Genomic DNA, 19,963 nt, shown 5'->3' with positions numbered 1-19,963 from the left:
TACTCTACAGAGTGCTGTTGAGGCATTGCAAAATATAATGTTTTAATCAATTATTTGGTGAAGTGATTATATTTAGTACAGTTTTATCTAAAAAGGATAACTTTTTTAATGTTTTACCATTTTTATTTGAAAATTAAAGAGAGCCGCACACTCTAGGAGCTCAGATGCAAAAATGTAATTACCAACGTTTCGACAGCCAAGCTGTCTTTATCAGGGTATAATCACAAACACTGCGGGATGACTCGTTTATGTAGTGTCAAAAGATACAGGTGTCTGTAATCATGGCCAAGAGTGGCCTAATATCATTGGTTAATTATCAAATATTAAAATGGTATACAAAGAACAGCATACAAACAACAAATGGATAGCATACGATCATAAATTCATTTGACTACAAAAGTTTACAAACAATTACAATGGCAAAGTCACAATAATCACAAGAATGGCTTCAGATCAAAGTCTACGTTGAGACCGAAGGGAGCAAGGGTCTAGCTAGCTAACAGTACAATTTAACTTCAAATGAAAACAACTTTCTGTCAACATTAGAAACATGTCATATCTGAAAATGTAGCTAACTAGACTATCTTACCCGTGCTCTGAAATTGGAGTAGATATCCAGAGCAAATTTACCAGCTATCAGCAGTTGTCACAGTTGTCACAGTGACATTCTAATGAAATGGTTACTTGCATAGTGGAGTCTTTTGTTAAGACATGTAGCTATTTAGCTAGGTAAACAATGAACCATAATCCCAACTCATAACTTTACTACCCTGCATGAATCTGCAGGTAGCTAACCAATCAGGTTCAATGTTAGCTAACTAACATTAGGTTAAAACTAGCAAGAGGCTCTGAGATATGAATAATAAGATCATACACGTAACGAGCTAGCCAGCTAACATTAGCTAGCTAGCTAACAGTACACAAAATTAGAAATGTGTAATATCTGAAAATGTACCTAGCTAGACTATCTTACCCATATACATCATGGATGGACGCCTCTCCCTGTCACGAATGCCATGGTTGCCCATAGTTTAAAGATGTGATCCGGAGAGAGGTGTTTTCTCCATCTCCTTAGCTATCATGCTCTATCGAGCTCGGTCCTCCAGAAAGTGGAGAGCAACACTTATGCAATTCTACTACAAGATACATTTTTTTTAAAGCCGCTTTAGACTGGATTACCTACACATACTGACCAGCTCAATAGACAGAAGCGTGCTATATGGTAGACCAATCCGAACTCATCTCTCGGCATGTCCAGCCCACTCATTATCTCAGCCAATCATGGCTAGAGGGAAGGGTGCTGGCTTTTTCTGTGGCTAAACCAACTAGGCTCGTAATTTAAGAAGTTATTCATATTTGCAGATGGAATACAAGTCTGTTATTAAGGCACATGAAAGTTCACATGTTCCAGAAAGCATTTCTGCCAAAATCGTTTAGATTAAAAAAAACAATTTACGTTCAAATGTCTCTCCTGTGAGGTAGTGACCCGCGACATACGCCTAGTTTCCGGAAACGAGTCACATTATAAAATAAGGCTGTAACATAACAAAATGTGGAAACAGTCAAGGGATCTGAATACTTTCTGAATGCACTGTATCTCTTCGAGCTATCAGAAAAGGGATGTCACCCTTCCATAAAGAAATTTCACCATAATCACCCATGGATTGTCTTGACAAACAAATCAGTGTCTTTTCAGCTGTCTGTTATGTCAGTGTGTCAATGCTCAGGAATAGACCCAGCAGGAATGTGGATGGATTGTGAAAGTCCCTTTCTCCTTTTCTCTCTTTCCATCAATTTACCACTTGAGCTTCTCAACATCATGTTTGCTTTGATATTGAAAAGCCTATTTGGTTTTGATTTCAATAAAAAGCTATGGTTTTAGTTGAGAAGCAAAGGTTCAACAAATGCAATATACTGTAGGTGTAGTAATTCTAACCCTTTTGTCATACCTTTCACTGTATGCCAAAACTGCATAAGACATGATCTTATTCTTGGCACAACATGCTCAATCATGTTTCAAAGGACTGGAGCCTGACACTGTAGAGAGTCTTTTCCCTGCTCTGGCTCCGCATTCCTGTGGTTTTAGATGAGGCTCAGTGGCCTGGTCCCAGATCTTTTTGTGCTGTCTTGCCAATTCCTATGATAATTTTCATGCCAAAAGACCAATCGACCATAGTAGTTGGCAAGGCAACACAAACAGATCTGGGACCAGGCTATGGGCTCAGTCAGTGGATTGTGAATAGTTTTGTCTCTCTGCCTGGCCCCAGCCCGCCACCCATTGTATTTGTGAGACTGTCACCGTGGTGCCACTGGAGTGACATGCCCCCTCAACTCCCCCCTCTTGTAACTGTGGGTTCTAGGCCGTTAGCCAGTCTGAAGTTCAGTTTGCTCATGGTGAGTAGTTTTCACACAGCAAAGCAAGGCTTTGAAGTGGGTCAGACCAGTAAGGGGTGACTTCATGTTATTTTACTCTGTCTTTCTTTCTCTCTCACTTTCTCTGTCTCTCTCTTTCCATCATCCAGCTTCTTTACATCAAGTTTGTTTTAATTTTGAAAAGCCTATTTAGTTTTGATTTCAATAAAAAGCTATGGTTTTAGTTGAGAAGCAAAGGTCCAACAAATGCGATATACTGTAGGTGTAGTAGTTTTGACACTTTAGTCATACCTTTTACTGTATGCCAAAACTGCATAAGACATGATCTTATTCTTGGCACCTCTCTCACAGGTGACGATCAATGTTAGTTTTAGCTGTTTGGGAAAATCTGCATTCTCATGACCTAAACAAAATGTGTATTCAGTCCCTGAAAAAAAATTGCTGTGTCTGCATGTTGAAGTACCTGCAGTGCAGGTAGGGTATTTGATTAGTCAGTTCACCCCGCAGCTCATCTGCTTATCACTAATTCATTGGCAGCAGTTTGTCTGACCCACAGGACTTTCCACTGGCTTTTGATTTTCCATTGGGATCTAAGTGGATAAACCACTGCATCTAGCCTATCTGATGATGTGGTGATTTTCCCCTTTTCAGACCGCTTTCTTCGGGTTTGGTGCCTAATGAACATGACCCTGTTCTCTGTGTTCACCCTGTGGAGCTCTCTCTCTCTTTCTTTAGTACCTAGCCTGGCCCTGTGTGTCTGTTGGTCCTCAGGCAGGCACATCCTTTCACGCCGCTGTGGCTTCAGCAGACGGGATTACTATGTCTGCAACTCTGCATGTGCTCTCCATCTCTCTCTGAAGTCGCTCAGATCTTGGTTCAAATAGTAATTTTTTTCTTTCAAGTGCTTTAGCTGTGCTTGATTGAGCCTGCTTGGTGCAATGGAACCAACGAAATAGTCCCAAAACCGCTCAAGCAAACACTCAACTAATTTGTAACTTTTCAAATACTATTTCAACCCATGTCTGCTCTGAAGTGCTCTCTGTGGGGAAGGTTGAGGGGGGAAAGTGGGGGAAAAAACAGTAAAGAAGAACCACCTAAGTGCCACTGAGGTGTTGGAGCTAGAGGCTCTGACCAGAAGGATGTGAGAGAGAGGAGAGAGAGAGAATTATACAATACACTGACCGAACTAGGCTGCATCACAAAACACTGAGACAAGAGCTAGGTTCATTGAGTTCATATTTTCCAGTGGAAGAGGGGACAAATACTGCTGAGGAAAAGGAATATAGCTACAGTACAAATCCAGAGGGAATGCAGAAGTGATGAGACTGTCACGGCGGCACAGTGTGCACTAAGGCTGGGATTTGCCAGGGACCTCACAATCCGATATTATCACCATGCTTAGGTGCCAGTACGATATGTGTTGCCATTCTCACGATTCTATATGTATTGCAATTTGATGTTGCTAACTATATGTCTGCTGCAAAGAGACGAGAGAGCATGAGGGGAAGTAAAATGTGCTGAAAACGTGTTGACTCACTATTTAAAAAGAAGAGAGTCAAATATCGATATAATACACAGTACAAGTCAAAAGTTTTTCTTTATTTGGCTATTTTCTACATTGTAGAATAATATTGAAGACATCAATACTATGAAATAACACATATGGAATCATGTAGTAACCACAAAAGTGTTAAACAAATCAAAATATATGTTCATTTGAGATTCTTCAAAGTAGCCACCCTTTGCCTTGATGACAGCTTTGCACACTCTTGGCATTCTCTCAACCAGCTTCGTGAGGTAGTCACCTGGAATACATTTCAATAACAGCTTCAATAACAGCTGTGCCTTGTTAAAAGCAAATGCTCAATGTTTTTGATAGATTTCAACTAGTATTTGAACCCAGATCTGCTGTTCCTCAGGCCAGTGCCAGCCTTTTTCTGTATCAAAATGAGGCTTAGGTGGTGCTCGTGGTGGGGCATGGCCATGGGTGTGACCAATGAAGCGGTGCTGACCGAATTATTTTGACCGCAGTGACAAAATGTAGCTGTTTTAAAGCAGGTTTCCTGCAATTCTACACATTTGGCCAAGGCTTATTGTAATGTCTACGCTAACAAACTGGAAGCGAGTACAGGGAGTGAATTTAATAAATAAACGAACATGGCACAAAACAAGAAACATGAGCAGCATACAGACACAAACACAGAAACAGAGTCAACGCCTGAGGAAAGAGCCAAAGGAATCACAGATATAGGAGAGGTAATCAGGAAGGTGATGGAGTCCAGGTGAGTCTCATGAGGCGCAGGTGCACGTAACGATGGTGGCAGGTGTGCGTAATAATTACTAAACTGGCGACAACGAGCACCAGAGACGGGAAGCGGGAGTAGATGTGACACTTATGCTATCTGAGTGACTTAAACATTATATCAAAATCAATGGGAGCCCATTCTAGGACAAAAATACTCTTGAATGCATCATTTTTTACATTTTAGATTCTCCCTGACTGTGTAGCGTTTAATTTGGTGATTGTCAGTTCTCAAAGGTGATCTTATAAAAAATATATATAGGTCCATTATCTTTTCTACATACTTTCTATCTGGTATTAGTAGGTTAAGTTTACAGTTTTCTTTTTACTGTTTGGACATAGGCGTCCCGAGAAAGAAAAACACTTAGGCGGCCCGCCCAAGAATTTTCTATGTAGAAAAATGCTGGTCTACTAGAGTTGGGTCTTCACCTCTCCTCAGCCACAGTGATGTACAGTAGGCCAGGGGTTCTCATACTTTTTGGGGACGGGACCCCTTTTGTGATATCAAATTATTCAGGGATCCCCTCATAACTCGAGTAAGATTTATTTTTTTAATGAGTGGAGTATTAGCTATACATAATTAAAAGAAATATGCATGACTTACTGACATGGAGTGTTCCATGTTCCTGCTGGTAGCAGGCCTCAACTTGGATGCAGGGAAATGTCCTGCCTTGGAGTATTGTTATATTCATCTCTACCACGTGCCTGAAAATCACATGACAAACCTGCATAGATTAACAAAAGAAAATGGTAACTGTATTTATTCAATTTAAGTCATGACAGCCGTAGATTCTTTACACAGCAGTGTACAGGTTTTTGTTGCAGCACCTCACTACCACCTCATTCAACTAATTGTGGTCTAAATTGAACAAAAAACTTGGACAGTTTAGTCCCCTGGGACAGAAATCACCCATGTCTGTATTATTGAATGACCTTCTCAACTTACAAGCTTAGCTACCTACAATTCTGCATGATAGAAATAGATCCACACGTTATTCTCTATCTAACTTTGTGAATACACTCGAAGGACAAGATTATTTTCCTGGTGGATGGGCGCTTGAGTGGCAGCGTAGCCTAGTGGTTAGAGTGTTGAACTAGTAACCGAAAGGTTGCAAAATAAAATCCCTGAGCTGACAAGGTACAAATCTGTCATCCTAGGCCATCATTGAAAATAAGAATTTGTTCTTAACTGACTTGCCTAGTAAAATCAAGGTAAAAAAAAAAGTTATTTACATCTGTCTGGGTGTTAGGGATGTGCTTCAACCTGGGGAAAAGAGCAGAGAGGGGGAGGAAATCAGTTCTGGTTCAAGTTGCTGAGAACCACCTTTTGTGACTAGGGGGCAGTATTTTCATTTTTGGAAAAATAATGTTCCCGTAGTAAACGGGATATTTTGTCAGGACAAGATGCTAGAATATGCATATAATTGACAGCTTAGGATAGAAAACACTCTAAAGTTTCCAAAACTGTAAAAATATTGTCTGTGAGTATAACAGAACTGATATTGCAGGCGAAAGCCTGAGAAAAATCCAATCCGGAAGTGACTCATCTTTTGAAAGCTCTGCATTCCAATGCGTCCCTATTGAGCAGTGAATGGGCTATCAACCAGATTACTTTTTCTCCGTATTCCCCAAGGTGTCTACAGCATTGTGACGTAGTTTTACGCATTTATGTTGAAGAATACCCGTAAGCGGCTACATTGCGCAACTGGTCACCTGATGGCTCCCAGAGTGATTCTCACGTAAAATACAGAGGTAGCCATTATTCCAATCGGTCCTACTGGAAAACCAATTATCCCGGTGGATATATTATCGAATAGATATTTGAAAAACACCTTGAGGATTGATTATAAACAACGTTTGCCATGTTTCTGTCGATATTATGGAGCTAATTTGGAATATATTTCGCCGTTTTCGTGACTGCAATTTCCGGCCGATTTCTCAGCCAAACGTGAATAACAAACGGAGCTATTTCGCCTACAAAAATAATATTTTGGGAAAAAAGGAACATTGGCTATCTAACTGGGAGTCTCGTGAGTGAAAACATCCGAAGCTCATCAAAGGTAAACGATTTAATTTGATAGCTTTTCTGATTTCCGTGACCAAGTTACCTGCTGCTAGCTGGACAAAATGCTATGCTAGGCTATCGATAAACTTACACAAATGCTTGTCTAGCTATGGCTGTAAAGCATATTTTGAAAATCTGAGATGACAGGGTGATTAACAAAAGGCTAAGCTGTGTCTCAATATATTTCACTTGTGATTTTCATGAATAGGAATATTTACTAGGAATATTTATGTCCGTTGCATTATGCTAATTAGTGTCAGTCGATGATTACGCTCCCTCATGCGGGATGGGGAGTCACTAGAGGTTAAATGTGCCATATGTTTTACATTTTACATATTCATAAGCTTGATCCAGTTGTCACCAGTTTATTTTTAGCTAGTCTATTTGCAGTGAAATTAAGAGGGACATTTTTCTTGGCAACTTTTTCACTCACCAATTAATTAATTAATCAATAAATGAAGTAGTTTGACAAAAAGTGTTCAAAATTTGGTAACAAGTCTTGAAAATATAGCTATAGTTTTTAGAAACCTAGCTAAGATTAGCTACACTGCAGTGATGATGGTGGGCGTTAGCTAGCTACCTTTCCCCCAGCAGTTTAAATGTAGCTCATTTTCTAGCTAAAGTTAATGGAATTTATATAAACTATCAATCAGAAGGTTAACTAGCAAATATAATTGTTTTCCCCTTGTATTTAAATCTAGGATGAATGTCCGAGGCCAGATAGTTTACGCAACAGCGGCTGTCATTGCAATGGCTGGAGTTCATCTGAAATGTACCATTATATTTCACATGATAAGTAAACTACTGTCATGCCTTTTCACCCCCCCCCCCTCCCCCCCATTTGATTGATGGAACAATCCAGTCAATGGTTAGGTGACTGTGGTTTTGGCAGAGGGAACTGATTGGTCAGGAGTAAAGGTCCTGCCCCCAGAGTGGAAATCAAGATTTAACTTCCTACAAATTTACAAAACTTTCTACAACGTGACAACAGTGACAGAACTCTGAGCACGCACAGATTCAAAATCTTCAAGTGTATTTTTGATTCACAGCAGAATATTTGCAGTTGTAAATGGACTTGCAATAATTCAGCAAATTGTATTATATGTATTCAAATGTGAAGCTACAAGTTTGCGACCGTTGGTAAATCTTTCATACATCATGATACAAGCTTGCGAAATTAAATCGTCCTTGCAACTATGAATCTGATTGTGCTAACACGAAATTCTAAATAGAAACTCAAGTAGTTCTGTCATCATTATAATCCCTTACCAACCTGCCTCTGGAAGCAATGTCAGCACAATAACTGTTTGTCAGGAGCTTCATGAAATGGCTTTCCATGACTGAGCAGCCCCACACAAGCCTAAGATCACCATGCGCAATGCCAAGTGTTGGCTGCAGTGGTGTAAAGCATGCTGCCATTGGACTCTGGAGCAGGGGAAACGCATTCTCTAGAGTGATGAATCACCCTTCACCATCTGGCAGTCCAACGGACAAATCTGGATTTGGCGGATGCCAGGAGAATGCTACCTGCCCGAATGCATAGTACCAACTGTAAAGTTTGGTGGAGGAGTAATGGTCTGGGGCTGTTTTTCATGGTTCAGCTTAGGCCCCTAACATGCTGTCCAGACCGAACATGCACGTGGCACTATCTCGCGCATGTTGATTTTGTACATCCACACCAAACGCGATCCAGACACACAGGTTGAAATATAAAAATTAACTCTGAACCAAATACATTAATACGGGTGCAGGTCGAAACATTCATGGACATTTAGCTAGATAGCTTTCTGTTGCTAGCTAATTTGTACTGGGATATTAACATTGGGTTGTTATTTTACCTGAAATGCACAAGGTCCTTTTTTTCTGGGTCTTTGTAGAATTTTTAACCATTTTGAGTCACACAAAAGCTTGTGTTCTCTACTCTGTCATTTAATCCACAGATAAAGGGGAAACTAATAGGAGCAGGTTTCTGGGCACAATAGCATAGATTCGAGGCATAGTGTACAGACAAAAGGTAAGGTAGGATGTGAGTACATTGGAGGTAAACCTAGGCATTGAGTAATGAAGAGAGAGATATAGTCTCTAGCGATGTTTAAACCAGGTGATGTCATCGCATATGTAGGAGGTGGAACAACATGGTTGGTTAAGGCATATTGAGCAGGGCTAGAGGCTCTACAGTGAAATAAGACAGTAATCACTCACCAGGACAGTAATGGACAAGGCATATTGATATTAGAGAGAGGCATGCCTAGCCAAGTGAACATATGGGTCCAGTGAGTGGTTGGGCTGGTTGGGGACACGGTGATTCAGACAGTTAGCAGGCTAACAAGCTAACAGTTAGTAGGCCGGAGCTAAACAAGCTAGCAGCTAGTAGACCAGGGCAAGCTAGCAGTTAGCATGCCGGGTTAGCAAGCAAGCAGTTAGCATGGGCTAGCAGTTTGTAGACCAGGGCAAGCTAGCAGTTAGCAGACCGGGTTAGCAAGCAAGCAGTTAGCAGACCGGGCAGGCAAGCTAGCAGTTAGCAGACCTGGTTAGCAAGCAAGCAGTTAGAAAGGGCTAGCAGTTAGCAGACCGGGTAGGCAAGTAAGCAGTTAGCAGACCAGGGCCCGGCAGTTTAGCAGTTAGCAGACCGGGTTAGCAAGCAAGCAGATAGCAGGGGCTAGAAAGTTAGCCTTTGGGGTGGGGGGTGTCGCGATGGGGTAAGTCTGTTTTTGCCTCTTCGTGCAGTGACGTCGATAGACCAGTCGTGAAATTAGTAGGGTTCCAAGTAGCTCTAGGTAGCTAGCAGGCCGATATTGTAGCCCAGGAGTATGCTTCGGTGGAAGCACAGGAGCCCTGGCCGGGCTAGCTTTAAGCTAAATTGGTGCTTGATCTGGGATGGAAATGCTAGCCAGGAGTAGTCATCCGGGATTGCGGTTAGCTAGTTGTGAAGATCCAGATGAAAATGTTCAGTTTGCGGTAGGAATCCGGGGATAAAAATAACAGGTCCGTTATGCTCTGGTTAGAGTCACGTTGTTCGAACTGGCGAGAGCTTTCCGAGCTGAAGGTTAGCTGATGACCGCTGGCAATGGTTTGCTGACTGATATCTGGTAGTTAGCTGGCTAGCTTCAGTTGAGGGATTCCAGATCCGAAGTAAATATAAATACTTTAGGGGAAAAAAGCAGATCCACGCCACATTGGGTGAGGCGGGTTGCAGGAGAGTATTTAGTTGATGAGGTTTAGCAAAATATTTTAAAGGATATGCGACGAAAAATATGTAAAACGATATATACAAGGGACACGACAGGACAAGGACGTCTGACTGCTACACCATCTTGGATGATGTTAACTGTCGTAGGCTACATATTGTACCCAGTCTTTTAAAGGACAGCCCTAACCAGCAGTTAAGAACATGACATAAGACTTGGCATGATTTGGTAAGATAGGGCCCCTCAGGGGTGCATGCTTCGTCCCCTCCTGTACTCCCTGTTCAGCAATGACTGCATGGCCAAGCACGACTCCAACACCATCGTTAAGTTTGCTGACGACACAACAGTGGTAGGCCTGATCACTGACAATGATGGGACAGCCAATAGGGAGGAGGTCAGAGACCTGGCAGAGTGGTGCCAGGACAACAATCTCTCCCTCAATGTGAGCAAGACAAAGGAGATGATCGTGGACTTCAGGAAAAGGAGGGCCGAACACGCCCCCATTCATATCGACGGGGCTGTAGTGGAACTGGTCGAGAGTTTCAAGTTCCTTGGTGTCCACAACACCAATGAACTATCAAACACACCAAGACAGTCATGAAGAGGGCACAACAACACCTTTTCTCCCTCTGGAGACTGAAAAGATTTGGCATGGGTCCCCAGATACTCAAAGTTTTACAGCTGCACCATCGAGAGCATCCTGAAAAGTTGCATCAACGCCTGGTATGGCAACTGCTCGGCATCTGACCGTGAGGCGCTACAGAGGGTAGTGTGTACGGCCCAGTATATCACTGGGGCCAAGCTTCTGCCATCCAGGACCTAAATACTAGGTGGTGTCAGAGGAAGGCCAAAATATTGTCAAAGACTCCAGTCACCCAAGCCATAGACTGTTCTCTCTGCTACCACACGTCAAGCGGTACCGAGCGCTAAGTCTAGGACCAAAAGGTTCCTTAACATATCTTCTACCTCCAAGCCATGAGACTGCTGAACAGTTAATCAAATGGCCACCTGGACTATTTACATTGACCCCCCTCCCCTTTGTTTTTACTCTGCTCCTACTCGCTGTTTACTATCTACAGTATGCATAGTCACTTTACCCCTGCCTACATGTACAAATTACCTCGACTAACCTGTACCTCCGCACATTGACTCGGTACCAGTACCCCCTGTATATAGCCTCGTTATTGTTATTTTATTGTGTTACTTTTTTTAAATGTTATATTTTACTTCAGTTTATTTAAATATATTCTTAACACTATTTAAGTAAGCATTTTACGGTAAGGTCTAATACCTGTTGTATTCGTGGCATGTGACAAATACAATTTGATTTGACTTGACTGATGTAGCATAAGCTTATTGACTGCAGTGAACATACCAGCTAGACTGGCTCAGTTGAATTGCTTCCCAGGCCCACCCTTATTTATAGTAAACCTCTGCTCCTATCTGTAGCTTCCTATGCTCTGTGTCAGTCAGTCAGCAGGTAGGATGAAATCCCGGCATACTGGCTAGCCTGACCCAGTGAGCGAGTTACACAACACCTGGCAGTGGGCATTTCTGCCTCTGTCATTAGCCTACTCCACCCCCAACATGTTATCAGTGTGTCACAGCCATTCACATCACTGGGTTATACTTTCCAATCAGAGACTACTTTTTATACTTATTATTTGCCATATGTTTAATTTACCATGTAGGCCTATCATTATATAGGTTGCCTATTTTCAATTCTTTTTTGCTTTGCTTTGACATTGACAGTGTAATAGGTGTGTTTAGTGGGGTTAATCTGATTGAGCATATAGTGACTAACTAGCGACAAGCTAGTGATGTTATATAGCCCTATCTTGATTATCCTCAGGGAGAGGGGTAATAAAACCTTTGGACTCTCCAACCTTTGGACCTTTCTGCGGCTGCTCTTTTATTCTGTTCAATGGAGGTGATCATGCAGCACCCACCCTCTCAGTGACGGCTCCACCACCTCCTCCTCCTCCTCTGCCATAATCATTTTATATCTCGTCATCATTCCTCCCCAACTCATGAAGGACCTGCTTGTAGTCGATGTCTACTACTCTAAAGGCAATGATCTCAGGAAAGACTAGCAATGTTTTTGGTCAGTTTGTCAGGTCTCAGGTGACAGCCTATCTTTCATTTTGAAAGATGGGACACCCCTTACTCATTGAATTCATTACAATGGGTTGTCTCACTTCACTGTTACAGAGTTTTTCTGTTAGAATGTCTGAACCAAGAGTTTGATATCAGACCGTTTCTTACATGAATATGCCACTTTGATTTGTCCTGCCATTCACTTGGTCATTTTGTACATATATATTATATTTATTTGTAACTACTACGTGTGCCCATCTCATTGATATAAAAGTATTAGAGGTACACAAGTTTTTTTTTTAAATAGGTCACTGTAATTATATACAGTGCCTTGCGAAAGTATTCGGCCCCCTTGAACTTTGCGACCTTTTGCCACATTTCAGGCTTCAAACATAAAGATATAAAACTGTATTTTTTTGTGAAGAATCAACAACAAGTGGGACACAATCATGAAGTGGAACGACATTTATTGGATATTTCTAACTTTTTTAACAAATCAAAAACTGAAAAATTGGGTGTGCAAAACTATTCAGCCCCCTTAAGTTAATACTTTGTAGCGCCACCTTTTGCTGCGATTACAGCTGTAAGTCGCTTGGGGTATGTCTCTATCAGTTTTGCACATCGAGAGACTGAAATGTTTTCCCATTCCTCCTTGCAAAACAGCTCGAGCTCAGTGAGGTTGGATGGAGAGCATTTGTGAACAGCAGTTTTCAGTTCTTTCCACAGATTCTCGATTGGATTCAGGTCTGGACTTTGACTTGGCCATTCTAACACCTGGATATGTTTATTTTTTAACCATTCCATTGTAGATTTTGCTTTATGTTTTGGATCATTGTCTTGTTGGAAGACAAATCTCCGTCCCAGTCTCAGGTCTTTTGCAGACTCCATCAGGTTTTCTTCCAGAATGGTCCTGTATTTGGCTCCATCCATCTTCCCATCAATTTTAACCATCTTCCCTGTCCCTGCTGAAGAAAAGCAGGCCCAAACCATGATGCTGCCACCACCATGTTTGACAGTGGGGATGGTGTGTTCAGGGTGATGAGCTGTGTTGCTTTTACACCAAACATAACATTTTGCATTGTTGCCAAAAAGTTTCATCTGACCAGAGCACCTTCTTCCACATGTTTGGTGTGTCTCCCAGGTAGCTTGTGGCAAACTTTAAACAACACTTTTTATGGATATCTTTAAGAAATGGCTTTCTTCTTGCCACTCTTCCATAAAGGCCAGATTTGTGCAATATACGACTGATTGTTGTCCTATGGACAGAGTCTCCCACCTCAGCTGTAGATCTCTGCAGTTCATCCAGAGTGATCATGGGCCTCTTGGCTGCATCTCTGATCAGTCTTCTCCTTGTATGAGCTGAAAGTTTAGAGGGACGGCCAGGTCTTGGTAGATTTGCAGTGGTCTGATACTCCTTCCATTTCAATATTATCGCTTGCACAGTGCTCCTTGGGATGTTTAAAGCTTGGGAAATCTTTTTGTATCCAAATCCGGCTTTAAACTTCTTCACAACAGTATCTCGGACCTGCCTGGTGTGTTCCTTGTTCTTCATGATGCTCTCTGCGCTTTTAACGGACCTCTGAGACTATCACAGTGCAGGTGCATTTATACGGAGACTTGATTACACACAGGTGGATTGTATTTATCATCATTAGTCATTTAGGTCAACATTGGATCATTCAGAGATCCTCACTGAACTTCTGGAGAGAGTTTGCTGCACTGAAAGTAAAGGGGCTGAATAATTTTGCACGCCCAATTTTTCTGTTTTTGATTTGTTAAAATAGTTTGAAATATCCAATAAATTTCGTTCCACTTCATGATTGTGTCACACTTGTTGATTCTTCACAAAAAAATACAGTTTTATATCTTTATGTTTGAAGCCTGAAATGTGGCAAAAGGTCGCAAAGTTCAAGGGGGGCGAATACTTTCGCAAGGCACTGTATATGGCCACCGCACATCCTGCGCGTAATGGTCATATGGGCAGCTATTCCAACATAATCTCTTTAAAATAATATATATTTTTTTTACTATTGCCTAAATTTGTACTTGGACCCATTTGTATGTTATAATCCTTTATGACCATATATACCTCTGTGATTAATTATGATTGACTATGCTCAAAAGTGAATTGAATTGTTTCCACACCCACCATGCGTGATGCGTAATGGTCATGTGAGGTGAAGTGTGTATATTTTGGGATGTGAACACTCAGTCTGTTTGACCTGACAAAGATCCGTTTCGGATCGAAACATAGTCAATAAAGCAGTGAATTGGGACCTTTAACAGTGCGGCCTTTGTTCTTTATAAGGTCTGGACTGATCATGCATTGTTATGTGATTGTCATAGCTGCAGATTTGTCTTGGAGGGTAGCTGGCTGCCATGGTGAGGAACTGCATATAATAACTGTAATTAGAGACTTAAAGCTCTGACTCGACATCGCAAGACAACTACTGTGGTCTCTAGTTTCCTTTCTCTCCTCTTTGTCATCTCTTTCCCTCTCTTCCTCTCATTTTCTCTTGCATAGGCCTACATTCATTGACATTTTTTTAATTCTCTTTCCATTCTGTGTAAACTTGTGATTTGCTCATTTTGTAGTACGCTTTCTATCCAGCCCATTCTTTACCACCCACCCACCCACCCACCCACCCAACCAACAACCCTCTCTTTCCCTCTCTGTCTTGCTCACTCACTTGATAATGAGGACAGAAATGCAATGTGACAGGCCCAGTTGCATGTTGTGTTACTGTAATGGTTCTCTTCATCTGAAGGAGAGGCGGACCAAAGCGCAGCGTGGTGGTTATTCATATTCTTTAATTGATAAAGAAACTACACATGAGATAACTAACAAAAACAACAAATGTGAGAAAACCTAAAACAGTCCCATCTGGTGCAAACACAAAGACAGGAACAATCACCCACAAACACACAGTGACACCCAGGCTACCTAAGTATGATTCTCAATCAGAGACAACTAATGACACCTGCCTCTGATTGAGAACCATACTAGGCTGAAACATAGAAAACCCCAAATCATAGATAATCAAACATAGACTGCCCACCCAACTCACGCCCTGACCATACTAAATAAATACAAAACAAAGGAAATAAAGGTCAGAACGTGACAGTTACAGGTGTTTAAAAGAGACGGGAAGAAAAAGAGAAGGGGAGGGGGGATGAACTAAACTGTCCGTCTTAGCAATGATGCCCACTTTCCGATCAAAAGGAGAATAGACACATTAGCCTAAAATACAATTGTTCTGTTGTCTCACTCCGTGCCATGCAGAGTGAGTTAACCTGAGACAAATTTAATTTCAGAGCACTTCCTGGCTGCACTGTAGCTTACTAGCTTAATCGATTACTGCTGTCTCAACATAGGCTCCCATCCCATCTGAAAGCAATGTAGCCGATATTAATATTATTTATTTCATTTAGAATAGAAATACATCTAAATCCTATTAGAAGTGTGAACTATTGTGGATAAGCAGGGATAAACGCGTACCCAGTCTTGTATAATATGTATAGGTGAATGATTGGAGCTATCTGATGCTGGATGGGTGTGTGGGACTCGGACACTGCCTGAGACAGTCAGTTAATGATGTCTCCCTGCATTTCTGACCTTACATAAAAAACCGACCCTGCAGGGCTAGACTACGCGCCACTAGATGTCAAAGAACCACTTGATGTCTTGTGATACATTACATAAAATCCTTGAAAGATACCAAAATTCTGGTAGTTTACTGGTAAACTTCAAAAATATACCCACCATTTACAACCCTATCCCTGATCCTGTCCTGTCCCCGTCTACCCCTGCTCTGCTCACTCACATCACTCCCTCTCTTCTTCTGGCCAGGGCTGCACTTCAGTTCACTGCTCTGTTTGGCGATCATTCCTCATCCTCTTCCTCACACCCTCACCTGCCATCCTCTCCCTTCCTGAGAGTCACTGTCTGTTCCAGCCCACACAGATAGACACACACATTCAGGCGTGGGGGGGCAGGGCAGGGTAAAGAGGGAAGCCCCTGTTAGAATGCTGAGGCTGTGATTACCAATTGAAATCCTCTTGCTTGTATTTGTGCTATTGAATTGAAATTATGTTCACCCTCATGTTCACCCTATTTATTAACTCTGTTGAAACATGTGTTTGTAAATCTAGAGAGAGCTTACAAAAATATTTCTAATCCTGGGGTTTTGTGTTCGGGTAATGCCTTCTATGTAGATAATCCCAGTTAAATCAATACATCCCAGTCTCTGGAGGCTCTCTAGGCTATTTAGAATATTAGGTAGCCCTTTCCTCTCACAGCCCGTCATCCCGTATATGGGTTAAAAATGGCAGATTTTGTCATTGAGAAGCGCATTAATTGGAATGCAGTGGCTGTATAGTAAAACAGCTCTGTGTGGGTTTTGACTGACAGGCGTTATATACTTGAGCACCACGCGCGACTTGAAGTTGCCCCCACCCCTCCCGCTATTTGGGCTACTTTTGCACATTTGTTATCGTCTGAATGAGGGAGATGCTGTAAATCGAGGGGAGTCGATGTGTTCTGAAAGATGAGACGTTGAGGATTAGAATAAATACCGCTTTGATGTCATACAAGCAAACCACACACCCATGAGTCCAAATGTGCACATTTCCTTCCATATTTGAAAACTCATGTAATTTATAGTATCACTGTTTATGATCGCTATTTTTTATCCACAGTTACAAGGAGGACATGCATAATACCCTGGGTTGTCCTGAACAGAATGAGCCTATGTTTGTCATATTGTGAAGAAAATGTTGCCGAGGAACACGCACTTGAATGAACTCAATTCTATGCGCACCAAAATTACAATCTGTTTGAAGTGTCTTTTGAAAGCCTAACATTGTAAGATTGTATTTTATAACTTAGTTAGCCATGCTGGGAATAGAAAAAGCTTTCAAATGATGCTCACCTGACCCAGATAGCGATATATAATGGAAGGTTTTTGGATTGAGTAAACAACAGTAATTGTGTGATGGTAGGGACATAGGGCTGTATTCCAACAAAAAAAACTACTTACTTCAGTTCCTCTATTGCAAAGCTAGGAGAGTTCAAAAAACACCTTATAGTTGAAGACTCTTTTCTTGAGTCATAAAGTGCATTGAAATTACTGAAGAACTGTGCCGTTTGGAGGATAGGTCGACCGATTATGGTTTTTCAACGCCGATACCGATTATTGGAGGACCAAAGATGCCGATTAACCGGCCGATTTAAAAAAAAATAAAAACAAAAGAAGTGTGTTTGTAATAATGACAATTACAACAATACTGAATGAATACTTATTTTAACTTAATATAATACATCAATAAAATCATTTTAGCCTCAAGTAAATAATTAAACATGTTCAATTTGGTTTAAATAATGCAAAAACAAAGTGTTGGAGAAGAAAGTAAAAGTGCAATATGTGCTATGTAAGAAAGCTAAAGTTTCAGTTCCTTGCTCAGAACATGAGAACATATGAAAGCTGGTGGTTCCTTTTAACATGAGTCTTCAATATTCCCAGGTAAGAAGTTTTAGGTTGTAGTTATTATAGGAATTATAGGACTATTTCCCTCTATACCATTTGTATTTCATTAACCTTTGACTTTTGGATGTTCTTATAGGCACTTTAGTATTGCCAGTGTAACAGTATAGCTTCTGTCCCTCTCCTCGCTCCTCCCTGGGCTCGAACCAGCAACACAATGACAACAGCCACCATCGAAGCAGCGTTACCCATACAGAGCAAGGGAAACAACCACCCCAAGGCTCAGAGCGAGTGACGTTTGAAACGCTATTAGCGCGCGCTAACTAGCTAGCCATTTCACTTCGGTTACACCAGCCTCATCTCGGGAGTTGATAGGCTTGAAGTCATAAACAGTGCAATGCTTGACGCACAACGTAGAGCTGCTGGCAAAACGCACGAAAGTACTGTTTGAATGAATGTTTACGCACATGCTTCTGCCTACCACCGCTCAGTCAGATACGTAGATACTTGTATGCTTGTATGCTCAGTCAGATTATATGCAACGCAGGACATGCTAGATAATATCTAGTAATATCATCAACCATGTGTAGAGTGATTATGATTGATAATTTTTTATAAGATAAGTTTAATGCTAGCTAGAAACTTACCTTGGCTTACTGCATTCGCGTAACAGGCAGTTTCCTTGTGGAGTGCAACGAGAGAGGCACGTCGTTAATTGCGTTGGACTAGTTAACTGTAAGGTTGCAAGATTGGATCCCCCGAGCTGACAAGGTGAAAATCTGTCGTTCTGCCCCTGAACAAGGCAGTTAACCCACCGTTCCTAGGCCGTCATTGAAAATAAGAATATGTTCTTAACTGACTTGCCTAGGTATATATAGGTATAAAAAATATATATATATTTTTAAATCGGCGCCCAAAAATACAGATTTCCAATTGTTATAAAAACTTGAAATCGGCCCAAATTAATCGGCCATTCCGATTAATCGGTCGACCTCTAGTTTGGAGAGGTGTTTGGCCACTTGGAGACACCAGTTAGACCTCTCACACAAACCCTTGTAATCAGTTTCCTATCTTGCACCTACACCAACATGACAATGATTATGTCACCGCTGTCGGAAGGAGCGGACCAAGGTGCAGCGTTGTGAACACAAAACATAGAATGCCCTCCACAACTCACGCCCTGACCAAACCAAAATAGAGACATAAAAAGGATCTCTAAGGTCAGGGTGTGACAGATTATTATGTTACTGAATGTATCCAGAGTATTATTCGATTTTTTTATTGACTAATGCTGAGAAAAGTACAGTAAACGTAAAATGCACAAATGACTCAGTCTTGTGTCAGGTTAACTGCGTGTCCTCACCTTCGGTCTGAGAGCAGTCCAGACAGGGACATCATGTGATGGGTGCAGTTGTGCCAGGTAAAGGGATCTGTGTCCAGTTGCATCAGACAGACAGAACCACCCTCCTAGAGGCCTGCAGGGAGGGAGGCTGACCTGTTTGTGCTGGTTGGGCCTGGAGCAGGTCAGGGAGGCAGGGATTGTGGCTCTCCATAGCTTGATCTTTAGTGGAGGAGTAAGGTTCATAAGGGTCAAGGGTCACTGTAGTCATCATGGTTAGTAAGGGTCATAAACGTATTGCTTATTTCCTTAAACCAGACACTGTGTCTAGACAAACACATGGCCCAAAAGGAAACATGTATAATACCTGCATTTTGTCAATAACACTTTTGAGATAACAGATGTTTGGCATTAAGGTGTTCCTACACTCTTCAGACAAGACTAGATTAAATGTTTGTTATGGTGTGCTGCAGCTGACTAGCCTGAGTTTGCCATGATCATCTTCCTTTTATGCAATACAGGGATTGATTTTATGGTTGTGCCTCCTTTCAGATAATGTATGGGTGAATGGGTAGGGCAATGTTTCTTTACAGCTGAAATCAGTGTGACTGACCAAATTCATTAGGCATATTTCATTACTAATAATTTTGAATGCTGAAAGCACAACATGCAAAGTTTTAATCTGGAGTTTTTAAAATTCTCATGTCAAGGGCCTCCCGTGTGACGCAGCAGTGTAAGAGGTGTCAGTACAGACCCGGGTTCGATCCCAGGCTGTGTCACAACTGGCCGGGAGTCCCATAGGGCGGCACACAATTGGCCCAGTGTCGTCCGGGTCAAGGGAGAGTTTGGCCAGGGGGGCTTTACTTGGCTCATCGCGCTCTAGCTACTCCTTGTGGTGGGCTGGGCGCCTGTAGGCTGACTTCAGTCGGCAGTTGAATAGTGTTTCCTCTGACACATTGGTGCAGCTGGCTTCCGGGTTAAGCGGGTGGGTGTTAAGAAGCGTGGTATGGCGGGTCATGTTTCGGAGGACGCATGACTCAACCTTTGCCTCTCCCAAGCCCGTTGGGGAGTTGCAGCGATGAGACAAGATCGTAATTGGATATTCTGAAATTGGGG

At 41.8% G+C, this 19,963-nt stretch overlaps 1 protein-coding gene and 1 long non-coding RNA gene across 2 annotated transcripts in view; one reads left to right on the top strand and one right to left on the bottom strand.

Moving 5' to 3' along the window:
- LOC109873497 (dehydrogenase/reductase SDR family member 11-like) overlaps positions 1-19,963 on the top strand; it is a 37,525-nt gene that overhangs the window by 12,773 nt on the left and 4,789 nt on the right. The gene's annotated exons all lie outside the window — the stretch shown is intronic.
- LOC116358139 (uncharacterized) lies at positions 5,278-19,048 on the bottom strand. Its single transcript, XR_004206022.1, has 3 exons — positions 18,872-19,048; positions 5,909-5,939; positions 5,278-5,380 (listed from the first exon to the last, which is right to left on the bottom strand). It is a non-coding gene; the product is annotated as an uncharacterized LOC116358139 (long non-coding RNA).

The sequence above is a fragment of the Oncorhynchus kisutch genome, linkage group LG28 (assembly GCF_002021735.2).
Source record: "Oncorhynchus kisutch isolate 150728-3 linkage group LG28, Okis_V2, whole genome shotgun sequence".
NCBI classification, from domain to species: Eukaryota; Metazoa; Chordata; class Actinopteri; order Salmoniformes; family Salmonidae; genus Oncorhynchus; species Oncorhynchus kisutch.
This window is presented reverse-complemented; position numbering and strand designations above follow the sequence as displayed.